This window comes from Rutidosis leptorrhynchoides, chromosome 2 (genome assembly GCF_046630445.1).
Source record: "Rutidosis leptorrhynchoides isolate AG116_Rl617_1_P2 chromosome 2, CSIRO_AGI_Rlap_v1, whole genome shotgun sequence".
Taxonomy (NCBI): domain Eukaryota; kingdom Viridiplantae; phylum Streptophyta; class Magnoliopsida; order Asterales; family Asteraceae; genus Rutidosis; species Rutidosis leptorrhynchoides.
Window position 1 is genome coordinate 509147531 of NC_092334.1, and position 15574 is coordinate 509163104.

The window sequence follows — 15574 nt, forward strand, 5'->3', positions numbered from 1 at the left end:
ATAGAATCATATAATAAAAATAAAATTAAGTTTTCTTATGAGAACCTTTAAATTTGTCATTAAAAAGTAAATAGATGCATTAAAGAGTGGTATAATTTGACATTTGGTGTTGATTATCTTCAATAGGTGGATGATTAATTTTGATGCACAAATAAATTAAGCATGTCGTAATTTTTTAAAGACAATCCTTGAAGTTTTTTTAGAAATTTTCAAATAAAATTAATATTTTAGTATTTTCTTTTAGAAAACATAATAAATTAAATTAGAATACCGGTAGACTGTAGATGCAAATCGCTAGATCTAAATGACAAAATTTCACCGTCGGTCCTTCAACTTTGCATCAAGTAGGTGACCATAACTTTATTTTTGACTACGTTGGTCTCGAACTATCAAGATATCTCACAGATGACTTTGGAGATAACGAAAAATAACTTTCGCCAGTTAAGTTAAAACACGTGCACTGCACGTAAGGCTATTTTAGTCCATTTATGTTAAAGGATCTCCCAAATTAGAACAACATGCGACCCTTTACGTTTCAAGTTGAATCGTCATTCCAATTTCCAAACCCTAATATCAAATAGATCTTTGTTAAGTTTAGATCTCGAAATCAAAACACCAATTAGAGGAAAAGCAAGTTGGTGAGCTAGCGACTAAATATAAAAAAGGAGTATCTATTCTTGTAGCTCGATATCCGTCAAAGACACTAGTCAAAGAATTTTTCGACCACAGTTATAATCTTCCATCTCGACTAGTCAACTCTTCACACTCGTTTGTTTCTCTGGCCTTAAATATGGGAAGGCCGATTCGAACGTCATCAACTCCGAGACTGTGGTCAGTATCTACTTCGAAACAAATAAAAAAAATTGGAGGTAAACAAAAAAAGGTATGGAATGTTTAAAATGAATGAGAATGTTACTATTCAATAATTATCTAAAGACAAAATTTCATTTCTCGTCCCTGAACTTTACATCAAATTTGACTCCTCGTCCTTTTTCTTTTTTTTTGTGCATCCCTCGTCCCTAATGTATCACAATTATACATCTCTCATCTTCCCGTCTAGTTTCTGTCTATTTTAACTGTTTGTTCAGTCATGTGCAAAGCATGCGAAGGTATTTAGTCTTTTTATTTTATTTAACTTATATTTTCACCGGCATCCTTATCATGTTAATCATCCCCAAATTAAAAACCCTAATATCAAATTAAATCAAAACCCACAAGTTACAAAACTCCAAAATGAAATAAAATCATTTGATATGCTCCGTAGAATCAAACCCATTTGTAGTCGACAATCATAGATCTGAAACATTAAAAATAAAATTGAAACCAAAACACCTTCAAATTAACTAGAAGATCGATGAACAGTCACTAAAGTTCAACATGAACTTGAAACTTGATTTTTCGAATTCATTGTTTTAAGGCAACAATCTCTTCATGAAACATGTTCCAATTCGTAATCCAAACGCCCGTTGATCAGTTTCAAAAGCTAAAATCAGCTAGATCTTTCGAATTTGATCTTTGACTTTTTTATGAACTTTGACTTTGCAATTGATGATCAAATCAATGAATTACGACTTGAAAATTAGCAGATATGATCACGATATGAATCCTAACAACACTACAAATTTAATTATCGTTGAATCGTTCTGGATTGTCCCGTGAACCAACGCAGTTCGACTTTTCGGTTAGGTACTGTAGTGACCCGAACTTTTCTATGTTTATATATATTAATTGAGATTGATATTTACATGATTAAATGTTTCCAACATGTTAAGCAATCAAACTTGTTAAGACTTGATTAATTGAAATATGTTTCATATAGACAATTGACCACCCAAGTTGACCGGTGATTCACGAACGTTAAAACTTGTAAAAACTATACGATGACATATATATGGTTATATATATAGTTAACATGTTTTTATTATAAGTATGTATCTCATTAGGTATTTTAACAATGAGTTATACACATAAAAATGAGACTATTAATTTAAGAAACTCGAAAACGATATATATAACGATTATCGTTATAACAACGTCTTACTAGGTACATATGAATCATATTAAGATATTGATACACTTGGTTAATTATGTTAAATGATAAGTAAATATATTATTAAGTGTATTAACAATGAAATACATATGTAAAAATAAGACTACTAACTTAATGATTTCGAAACGAGACATATATGTAACGATTATCATTGTAACGACATTTAACTGTATATACATCATACTAAGATATATTATATATCATAATATCATGATAATATAATAATTTAACATCTCATTTGTTATAATAAATAATGGGTTAACAACATTCAACAAGATCGTTAACCTAAAGGTTTCAAAACAACATTTACATGTAACGACTAACGATGACTTAACGACTCAGTTAAAATGTATATACATGTAGTGTTTTAATATGTATTCATAAACTTTTGAAAGACTTCAAGACACTTATCAAAATACTTCTACTTAACAAAAATGCTTACAATTACATCCTCGTTCAGTTTCATCAACAATTCTACTCGTATGCACCCGTATTCGTACTCGTACAATACACAGCTTTTAGATGTATGTACTATTGGTATATACACTCCAATGATCAGCTCTTAGCAGCCCATGTGAGTCACCTAACACATGTGGGAACCATCATTTGGCAACTAGCATGAAATATCTCATAAAATTACAAAAATATGAGTAATCATTCATGACTTATTTACATGAAAACAAAATTACATATCCTTTATATCTAATCCATACACCAACGACCAAAAACACCTACAAACACTTTCATTCTTCAATTTTCTTCATCTAATTGATCTCTCTCAAGTTCTATCTTCAAGTTCTAAGTGTTCTTCATATATTTTGCAAGTTCTAGTTACATAAAATCAAGAATACTTTCAAGTTTGCTAGCTCACTTCCAATCTTGTAAGGTGATCATCCAACCTTAAGAAATCTTTATTTCTTACAGTAGGTTATCATTCTAATACAAGGTAATAATCATATTCAAACTTTGGTTAAATTTCTATAACTATAACAATCTTATTTCAAGTGATGATCTTACTTGAACTTGTTTTCGTGTCATGATTCTGCTTCAAGAACTTCGAGCCATCCAAGGATCCGTTGAAGCTAGATCCATTTTTCTCTTTTCCATTAGGTTTATCCAAGGAACTTAAGGTAGTAATGATGTTCATAACATCATTCGATTCATACATATAAAGCTATCTTATTCGAAGGTTTAAACTTGTAATCACTAGAACATAGTTTAGTTAATTCTAAACTTGTTCGCAAACAAAAGTTAATCCTTCTAACTTGAATTTTAAAATCAACTAAACACATGTTATATATCTATATGATATGCTAACTTAATGATTTAAAACCTGGAAACACGAAAAACACCGTAAAACCGGATTTACGCCGTCGTAGTAACACCGCGGGCTGTTTTGGGTTAGTTAATTAAAAACTATGATAAACTTTGATTTAAAAGTTGTTATTCTGAGAAAATGATTTTTATTATGAACATGAAACTATATCCAAAAATTATGGTTAAACTCAAAGTGAAAGTATGTTTTCTAAAATGGTCATCTAGACGTCGTTCTTTCGACTGAAATGACTACCTTTACAAAAACGACTTGTAACTTATTTTTCCGACTATAAACCTATAATTTTTCTGTTTAGATTCATAAAATAGAGTTCAATATGAAACCATAGCAATTTGATTCACTCAAAACGGATTTAAAATGAAGAAGTTATGGGTAAAACAAGATTGGATAATTTTTCTCATTTTAGCTACGTAAAAATTGGTAACAAATCTATTCCAACCATAACTTAATCAACTTGTATTATATATTATGTAATCTTGAGATACCATAGACACGTATACAATGTTTCGACCTATCATGTCGACACATCTATATATATTTCGGAACAACCATAGACACTCTATATGTGAATGTTGGAGTTAGCTATACAGGGTTGAGGTTGATTCCAAAATATATATAGTTTGAGTTGTGATCAATACTGAGATACGTATACACTGGGTCGTGGATTGATTCAAGATAATATTTATCGATTTATTTCTGTACATCTAACTGTGGACAACTAGTTGTAGGTTACTAACGAGGACAGCTGACTTAATAAACTTAAAACATCAAAATATATTAAAAGTGTTGTAAATATATTTTGAACATACTTTGATATATATGTATATATTGTTATAGGTTCGTGAATCAACCAGTGGTCAAGTCTTACTTCCCGACGAAGTAAAAATCTGTGAAAGTGAGTTATAGTCCCACTTTTAAAATCTAATATTTTTGGGATGAGAATACATGCAGGTTTTATAAATGATTTACAAAATAGACACAAGTACGTGAAACTACATTCTATGGTTGAATTATCGAAATCGAATATGCCCCTTTTTATTAAGTCTGGTAATCTAAGAATTAGGGAACAGACACCCTAATTGACGCGAATCCTAAAGATAGATCTATCGGGCCCAACAAGCCCCATCCAAAGTACCGGATGCTTTAGTACTTCGAAATTTATATCATATCCGAAGGGTGTCCCGGAATGATGGGGATATTCTTATATATGCATCTTGTTAATGTCGGTTACCAGGTGTTCACCATATGAATGATTTTTATCTCTATGTATGGGATGTGTATTGAAATATGAAATCTTGTGGTCTATTATTATGATTTGATATATATAGGTTAAACCTATAACTCACCAACATTTTTGTTGACGTTTTAAGCATGTTTATTCTCAGGTGATTATTAAGAGCTTCCGCTGTTGCATACTTAAATAAGGACGAGATTTGGAGTCCATGCTTGTATGATATTGTGTAAAAACTGCATTCAAGAAACTTATTTTGTTGTAACATATTTGTATTGTAAACCATTATGTAATGGTCGTGTGTAAACAGGATATTTTAGATTATCATTATTTGATAATCTACGTAAAGCTTTTTAAACCTTTATTGATGAAATAAAGGTTATGGTTTGTTTTAAAATGAATGCAGTCTTTGAAAAACGTCTCATATAGAGGTCAAAACCTCGCAACGAAATCAATTAATATGGAACGTTTTTAATCAATAAGAACGGGACATTTCAGTTGGTATCCGAGCGTTGGTCTTAGAGAACCAGAATTTTGCATTAGTGTGTCTTATCGAGTTTGTTAGGATGCATTAGTGAGTCTGGACTTCGACCGTGTTTACTTGAAAAATGATTGCTTAACAAATTTTGTTGAAAACTATATATTTTTAACATGTGAATATTATGTGATATATTAATCTCTTAACGCGTTTGATATTATGTGATAGATGTCTACCTCTAGAACAAGTCCCATTGACTCACCTAATAATAATGAAGAGTCAAATGTAAATTGGAATGATTCGTGGACTGATTCACAAGTTCCCGAAGAGGAACCGGAAGAAGAGTCGGAACCGGAAGAAGAATCGGAACCGGAAGAAGAATCGGAACCGGATGAAGAAATAGAACCGGTGGGGGAAATAATAAAACGATTAAGTAAAAGAAAATCCTCAACCAACCGACCAAGGTTAATTATGGTCAATGGTGTTTCCGCCAAGGAAGCAAAATATTGGGAGGATTACCAATTCTCCGATGAATCGGATTCCGACGAGAATTCCGATGATGTTATAGAAATTACCCCAACTGAATTTAAAAAGGCAACAGAAAATAATAAGGGAAAGGGCATAAAAATAGAGAAATCTAATTCCAACCCCGATGAACTTTATATGTATCGTCAACCCCCGAAGTCCTTAAGTTGTAACAATGACCCGGGAACCTCTAAACCACCAGGTTTTTCTAAACCAATGTGGACAACGACGGCTCGTATTAGGGGAACATCATATATCCCTAGAAACTTGGCAAAACGATCCAAAACCGAAGAAGAAGAAACAAGCGAGTCAGAATAAGATAGTTGTATTCGTGTGGTGTAATATATGTAATATAGTGTGCTTATGCTTTATGATATATGTAAAAATTGCTTGTATTAATAAGTATTTTTTTTTTATGAATCTAACTCTTGTCTATTTTACAGTATAAAAACACAAAATGGATAGACAACCCAATATTTTAAGAGACCTACCCGGAGACATGATTGATGAAATCTTGTCTAGAGTCGGTCAGAATTCTTCGGCACAACTATTTAAGGCGAGATCAGTTTGTAAGACATTCGAAGAATGTTCCAAGAATGCCTTGGTTTATAAAAGGCTTTCGTTCGAAAGATGGGGGATATCACATTGGGAAACCCATAAGTTACGATGTGTTTACTTTGACGCATATATTGCGGGGAACCCAAATGCTATTTTACGCAACGGGTTAAGAAATTATTTTGACTCAATATATCCGAATATTGGACTTCGTGATTTAGAAAAAGCGGCTAACATGCAACATAAAGAAGCATGTTATGCTTACGGATTAGTAATGTTCGCTTCTCACCAAAGTGAGAACAAGAACATCGGGCTACAACTATTAAACAAAACGTTTCCACAAGTGACGGAGTCGGTAATTGGGGTAAGAAATGAGGTTTTTAGATTGTTACGGGACTGTTGGACATTACGTAACCCTCGTCCCTTTGACGACGTTACAACACGCTGTCTTATCAACGGCCATAACGGTTATGTTCCACAAGACCAAGGATGGGAAGTAATCCTAGTAAAACCAGAATGCATGACTTGTTTCTGGACGTATGAATTACGTGTCTTTATTGCCTTTGCTGAACGACTTGTGTACTAGCTAGAATTGTCTTCACAACTATCTTGTATCAAAGTTATTGTGTGCTATATTTCATGCTTTATGTAAAATAAGCGGTATTGTAAGTTTGTAAAATATTGTATAAAAGTTTGAACGCGAAATATTATTATAATCAGTTTTTCATATAGAATTGTAGTAGTTGAATTGTATATTAGCTACTAAGTATGAACTTAACGGGAAATGGCACCGACTACTCGACACACCGTGAATATGAATGAAGAGGAATTCCGTACTTTTCTAGCTTCAAACATAGCCGCAGTACAGGCTGCGCTACATACCAACAATAACCTTGGATCTAGCACTACAGGAAATCGTGTAGGATGCACCTACAAAGAATTCACTGCCTGCAAACCGTTGGAATTTGATGGAACCGAAGGACCGATCGGATTGAAACGGTGGACCGAGAAGGTCGAATCGGTGTTTGCCATAAGTAAGTGTACTGAAGAGGACAGAGTGAAGTACGCTACGCATACCTTCACAGGTTCTGCGTTAACATGGTGGAATACCTATCTAGAGCAAGTGGGACAAGACGATGCGTACGCACTACCGTAGTCAGCATTCAAGCACTTGATGAACGAGAAGTACCGTCCCAGAACCGAGGTCAATAAGCTCAAGACAGAACTTAGAGGGTTACGAACCCAAGGATTTGATATTACCACGTACGAAAGACGATTCACAGAATTGTGCCTATTGTGTCCGGGAGCATTCGAAGATGAGGAAGAGAAGATCGACGCGTTTGTGAAAGGATTACCGGAAAGAATCCAAGAAGATATAAGTTCACACGAGCCCGCCTCTATACAAGAGGCGTGTAGAATGGCTCACAAACTAGTGAACCAGATTGAAGAAAGAATTAAAGAACAGACTGCTGAAGAGGCCAATGTGAAGCAAGTCAAAAGAAAGTGGGAGGAAAACGGTGATAAGAATCACCAATACAATAACAACAGCAATTACAACAATAATCGCAACAATTATCCCAACAATCGCAACATCAATCGGAACTACAACAAACGGCCCAACAACAACAACAACAACAACAACAGCAACTACAACAATCATCCCAACAACAATAATAACCGCAACAACAACAACAATCAGAAGCAGCTATGCCAAAGGTGTGAAAAGTATCACTCGGGGTTCTGCACCAAATTTTGCAACAAGTGTAAAAGAAATGGTCATAGCGCGGCGAAGTGTGAGGTCTACGGACCAGGGGTTAATAGAACGAAAGGAACAAATGGTGTCGGAACGAGTAATGGCGGAGCAAGTAGTGTCGGAGCAAGTTATGCCAATGTAGTTTGTTATAAATGTGGAAAACCGGGCCACATTATTAGAAATTGCCCGAACCAGGAGAACACGAATGGATAAGGCCGCGGAAGAGTTTTCAATATTAATGCGGCAGAGGCACAGGAAGACCCGGAGCTTGTTACGGGTACGTTTCTTATTGACAATAAATCTGCTTACGTTTTATTTGATTCGGGTGCGGATAGAAGCTATATGAGTAGAGATTTTTGTGCTAAATTAAGTTGTCCATTGACGCCTTTGGATAGTAAATTTTTACTCGAATTAGCAAATGGTAAATTAATTTCAGCAGATAATATATGTCGGAATCGAGAAATTAAACTGGTTAGCGAAACATTTAAGATTGATTTGATACCAGTAGAGTTAGGGAGTTTTGATGTGATAATCGGTATGGACTGGTTGAAAGAAGTGAAAGCAGAGATTGTCTGTTACAAAAATGCAATTCGCATTATACGAGAAAAAGGAAAACCCTTAATGGTGTACTGAGAAAAGGGCAACACGAAGCTACATCTTATTAGTAATTTGAAGGCACAAAAACTAATAAGAAAAGGTTGCTATGCTGTACTAGCACACGTCGAGAAAGTACAAACTGAAGAAAAGAGCATCAATGAGGTTCCCATTGCAAAAGAATTTCCCGATGTATTTCCGAAAGAATTACCGGGATTACCCCCACATCGATCTGTTGAATTTCAAATAGATCTTGTACCAGGAGCTGCACCAATAGCTCGTGCTCCTTACAGACTCGCACCCAGCGAGATGAAAGAACTGCAAAGCCAATTACAAGAACTTTTAGAGCGTGGTTTCATTCGACCAAGCACATCACCGTGGGGAGCTCCTGTTTTGTTTGTCAAGAAGAAAGATGGTACATTCGGGTTGTGTATCGACTACCGAGAGTTGAACAAACTTACCATCAAGAACCGCTACCCACTACCGAGAATTGACGACTTATTTGATCAACTACAAGGCTCGTCTGTTTATTCAAAGATTGACTTACGTTCCGGGTATCATCAAATGCGGGTGAAAGAAGATGATATTCCAAAGACTGCTTTCAGAACACGTTACGGTCATTACGAGTTTATGGTCATGCCGTTTGGTTTAACTAATGCACCAGCTGTATTCATGGACCTTATGAACCGAGTGTGTGGACCATACCTTGACAAGTTTGTCATTGTTTTCATTGATGACATACTTATTTACTCAAAGAATGACCAAGAACACGGTGAACATTTGAGAAAGGTGTTAGAAGTATTGAGGAAGGAAGAATTGTACGCTAAGTTTTCAAAGTGTGCATTTTGGTTGGAAGAAGTTCAATTCCTCGGTCACATAGTGAACAAAGAAGGTATTAAGGTGGATCCGGCAAAGATAGAAACTGTTGAAAAGTGGGAAACCCCGAAAACTCCGAAACACATACGCCAGTTTTTAGGACTAGCTGGTTACTACAGAAGGTTCATCCAAGATTTTTCCAGAATAGCAAAACCCTTGACTGCATTAACGCATAAAGGGAAGAAATTTGAATGGAATGATGAACAAGAGAAAGCGTTTCAGTTATTGAAGAAAAAGCTAACTACGGCACCTATATTGTCATTGCCTGAAGGGAATGATGATTTTGTGATTTATTGTGACGCATCAAAGCAAGGTCTCGGTTGTGTATTAATGCAACGAATGAAGGTGATTGCTTATGCGTCTAGACAATTGAAGATTCACGAACAAAATTATACGACGCATGATTTGGAATTAGGAGCGGTTGTTTTTGCATTAAAGACTTGGAGGCACTACTTATATGGGGTCAAAAGTATTATATATACCGACCACAAAAGTCTTCAACACATATTTAATCAGAAACAACTGAATATGAGGCAGCGTAGGTGGATTGAATTGTTGAATGATTACGACTTTGAGATTCGTTACCACCCGGGGAAGGCAAATGTGGTAGCCGATGCCTTGAGCAGGAAGGACAGAGAACCCATTCGAGTAAAATCTATGAATATAATGATTCATAATAACCTTACTACTCAAATAAAGGAGGCGCAACAAGGAGTTTTAAAAGAGGGAAATTTAAAGGATGAAATACCCAAAGGATCGGAGAAGCATCTTAATATTCAGGAAGACGGAACCCGGTATAGGGCTGAAAGGATTTGGGTACCAAAATTTGGAGATATGAGAGAAATGGTACTTAGAGAAGTTCATAAAACCAGATACTCAATACATCCTGGAACGGGGAAGATGTACAAGGATCTCAAGAAACATTTTTGGTGGCCGGGTATGAAAGCCGATATTGCTAAATACGTAGGAGAATGTTTGACGTGTTCTAAGGTCAAAGCTGAGCATCAGAAACCATCAGGTCTACTTCAACAACCCGAAATCCCGGAATGGAAATGGGAAAACATTACCATGGATTTCATCACTAAATTGCCAAGGACTGCAAGTGGTTTTGATACTATTTGGGTAATAGTTGATCGTCTCACCAAATCAGCACACTTCCTGCCAATAAGAGAAGATGACAAGATGGAGAAGTTAGCACGACTGTATTTGAAGGAAGTCGTCTCCAGACATGGAATACCAATCTCTATTATCTCTGATAGGGATGACAGATTTATTTCAAGATTCTGGCAGACATTACAGCAAGCATTAGGAACTCGTCTAGACATGAGTACTGCCTATCATCCACAAACTGATGGGCAGAGCGAAAGGACGATACAAACGCTTGAAGACATGCTACGAGCATGTGTTATTGATTTCGGAAACAGTTGGGATCGACATCTACCGTTAGCAGAATTTTCCTACAACAACAGCTACCATTCAAGCATTGAGATGGCAACGTTTGAAGCACTTTATGGTAGAAAGTGCAGGTCTCCGATTTGTTGGAGTGAAGTGGGGGATAGACAGATTACGGGTCCGGAGATTATACAAGAAACTACCGAGAAGATCATCCAAATTCAACAACGGTTGAAAACCGCCCAAAGTCGACAAAAGAGCTACGCTGACATTAAAAGAAAAGATATAGAATTTGAAATTGGAGAGATGGTCATGCTTAAAGTTGCACCTTGGAAAGGCGTTGTTCGATTTGGTAAACGAGGGAAATTAAATCCAAGGTATATTGGACCATTCAAGATTATTGATCGTGTCGGACCAGTAGCTTACCGACTTGATTTACCTCAACAACTCGCGGCTGTACATAACACTTTCCACGTCTCGAATTTGAAGAAATGTTTTGCTAAAGAAGATCTCACTCTTCCGTTAGATGAAATCCAAATCAACGAAAAACTTCAATTCATCGAAGAACCCGTCGAAATAATGGATCGTGAGGTTAAAAGACTTAAGCAAAACAAGATACCAATTGTTAAGGTTCGATGGAATGATCGTAGAGGACCTGAGTTCACCTGGGAGCGTGAAGATCAGATGAAGAAGAAATACCCGCATCTATTTCCAGAAGATTCGTCAACACCTTCAACAGCTTAAAATTTCGGGACGAAATTTATTTAACGGGTAGGTACTGTAGTGACCCGAACTTTTCTATGTTTATATATATTAATTGAGATTGATATTTACATGATTAAATGTTTCCAACATGTTAAGCAATCAAACTTGTTAAGACTTGATTAATTGAAATATGTTTCATATAGACAATTGACCACCCAAGTTGACCGGTGATTCACGAACGTTAAAACTTGTAAAAACTATACGATGACATATATATGGTTATATATATAGTTAACATGTTTTTATTATAAGTATGTATCTCATTAGGTATTTTAACAATGAGTTATACACATAAAAATGAGACTATTAATTTAAGAAACTCGAAAACGATATATATAACGATTATCGTTATAACAACGTCTTACTAGGTACATATGAATCATATTAAGATATTGATACACTTGGTTAATTATGTTAAATGATAAGTAAATATATTATTAAGTGTATTAACAATGAAATACATATGTAAAAATAAGACTACTAACTTAATGATTTCGAAACGAGACATATATGTAACGATTATCATTGTAACGACATTTAACTGTATATACATCATACTAAGATATATTATATATCATAATATCATGATAATATAATAATTTAACATCTCATTTGTTATAATAAATAATGGGTTAACAACATTCAACAAGATCGTTAACCTAAAGGTTTCAAAACAACATTTACATGTAACGACTAACGATGACTTAACGACTCAGTTAAAATGTATACACATGTAGTGTTTTAATATGTATTCATAAACTTTTGAAAGACTTCAAGACACTTATCAAAATACTTCTACTTAACAAAAATGCTTACAATTACATCCTCGTTCAGTTTCATCAACAATTCTACTCGTATGCACCCGTATTCGTACTCGTACAATACACAGCTTTTAGATGTATGTACTATTGGTATATACACTCCAATGATCAGCTCTTAGCAGCCCATGTGAGTCACCTAACACATGTGGGAACCATCATTTGGCAACTAGCATGAAATATCTCATAAAATTACAAAAATATGAGTAATCATTCATGACTTATTTACATGAAAACAAAATTACATATCCTTTATATCTAATCCATACACCAACGACCAAAAACACCTACAAACACTTTCATTCTTCAATTTTCTTCATCTAATTGATCTCTCTCAAGTTCTATCTTCAAGTTCTAAGTGTTCTTCATATATTTTACAAGTTCTAGTTACATAAAATCAAGAATACTTTCAAGTTTGCTAGCTCACTTCCAATCTTGTAAGGTGATCATCCAACTTTAAGAAATCTTTATTTCTTACAGTAGGTTATCATTCTAATACAAGGTAATAATCATATTCAAAATTTAGTTAAATTTCTATAACTATAACAATCTTATTTCAAGTGATGATCTTACTTGAACTTGTTTTCGTGTCATGATTCTGCTTCAAGAACTTCGAGCCATCCAAGGATCCGTTGAAGCTAGATCCATTTTTCTCTTTTCCATTAGGTTTATCCAAGGAACTTAAGGTAGTAATGATGTTCATAACATCATTCGATTCATACATATAAAGCTATCTTATTCGAAGGTTTAAACTTGTAATCACTAGAACATAGTTTAGTTAATTCTAAACTTGTTCGCAAACAAAAGTTAATCCTTCTAACTTGACTTTTAAAATCAACTAAACACATTTTCTATATCTATATGATATGCTAACTTAATGATTTAAAACCTGGAAACACGAAAAACACCGTAAAACCGGATTTACGCCATCGTAGTAACACCGCGGGCTGTTTTGGGTTAGTTAATTAAAAACTATGATAAACTTTGATTTAAAAGTTGTTATTCTGAGAAAATGATTTTTATTATGAACATGAAACTATATCCAAAAATTATGGTTAAACTCAAAGTGGAAGTATGTTTTCTAAAATGGTCATCTAGACGTCGTTCTTTCGACTGAAATGACTACCTTTACAAAAACGACTTGTAACTTATTTTTACGACTATAAACCTATACTTTTTCTGTTTATATTCATAAAATAGAGTTCAATATGAAACCATAGCAATTTGATTCACTCAAAACGGATTTAAAATGAAGAAGTTATGGGTAAAACAATATTGGATAATTTTTCTCATTTTAGCTACGTGAAAATTGGTAACAAATCTATTCCAACCATAACTTAATCAACTTGTATTGTATATTATGTAATCTTGAGATACCATAGACACGTATACAATGTTTCGACCTATCATGTCGACACATCTATATATATTTCGGAACAACCATAGACACTCTATATGTGAATGTTGGAGTTAGCTATACAGGGTTGAGGTTGATTCCAAAATATATATAGTTTGAGTTGTGATCAATACTGAGATACGTATACACTGGGTCGTGAATTGATTCAAGATAATATTTATTGATTTATTTCTGTACATCTAACTGTGGACAACTAGTTGTAGGTTACTAACGAGGACAGCTGACTTAATAAACTTAAAACATCAAAATATATTAAAAGTGTTGTAAATATATTTTGAACATACTTTGATATATATGTATATATTGTTATAGGTTCGTGAATCAACCAGTGGCCAAGTCTTACTTCCCGACGAAGTAAAAATCTGTGAAAGTGAGTTATAGTCCCACTTTTAAAATCTAATATTTTTGGGATGAGAATACATGCAGGTTTTATAAATGATTTACAAAATAGACACAAGTACGTGAAACTACATTCTATGGTTGAATTATCGAAATCGAATATGCCCCTTTTTATTAAGTCTGGTAATCTAAGAATTAGGGAACAGACACCCTAATTGACGCGAATCCTAAAGATAGATCTATCTGGCCCAACAAGCCCCATCCAAAGTACCGGATGCTTTAGTACTTCGAAATTTATATCATATCCGAAGGGTGTCCCGGAATGATGGGGATATTCTTATATATGCATCTTGTTAATGTCGGTTACCAGGTGTTCACCATATGAATGATTTTTATCTCTATGTATGGGATGTGTATTGAAATATGAAATCTTGTGGTCTATTATTATGATTTGATATATATAGGTTAAACCTATAACTCACCAACATTTTTGTTGACGTTTTAAGCATGTTTATTCTCAGGTGATTATTAAGAGCTTCCGCTGTCGCATACTTAAATAAGGACGAGATTTGGAGTCCATGCTTGTATGATATTGTGTAAAAACTGCATTCAAGAAACTTATTTTGTTGTAACATATTTGTATTGTAAACCATTATGTAATGGTCGTGTGTAAACAGGATATTTTAGATTATCATTATTTGATAATCTACGTAAAGCTTTTTAAATCTTTCTTGATGAAATAAAGGTTATGGTTTGTTTTAAAATGAATGCAGTCTTTGAAAAACGTCTCATATAGAGGTCAAAACCTCGCAACGAAATCAATTAATATGGAACATTTTTAATCAATAAGAACGGGACATTTCAGGTATCAACTCGATCTGAAAATCACTGAATCTGAATCTGTTAATCTATCCTGATGATTGTAGAACGTTCGTTTTGTGATGAAGAACAATAATCTAGATTCAATTTGATGTTTAATCTTCAGAATAATGAACACCTAAATCGAGTTAGGTTTAGCGGTTTGAACATGAAGATGCATGATGATCTCCTTTTGTTGTTGTTATGAGATGATGGAAATAAACTGAGATATGAGATGAACGACTTGGCAAAAATGAAGATTAAATCTGATATAATTAGGAAGAAGTGATTATGATGTTGATGATGAATTATTTTTGGATCGATGATGAGGTGTGTATGAGGATGAGATTGGATTAAAAACACTGACTTTGTATTCACGGCTAAATGAAATGGAAGATTAAATGGTTTAGAAGGTGTGAAAAGGATGAGGGTGAAAATATAAATTAAATAATAAAGAAAAAAAATAAAATAAAATGACTGAACAAACGGCTAAAATAGACATAAACTAGACGGGAGGGTGAGGGATGTATAATTGTGATACATTAGGGACGATGGATGCACACAAAAAAGAGGACAAGGAGTCAAAT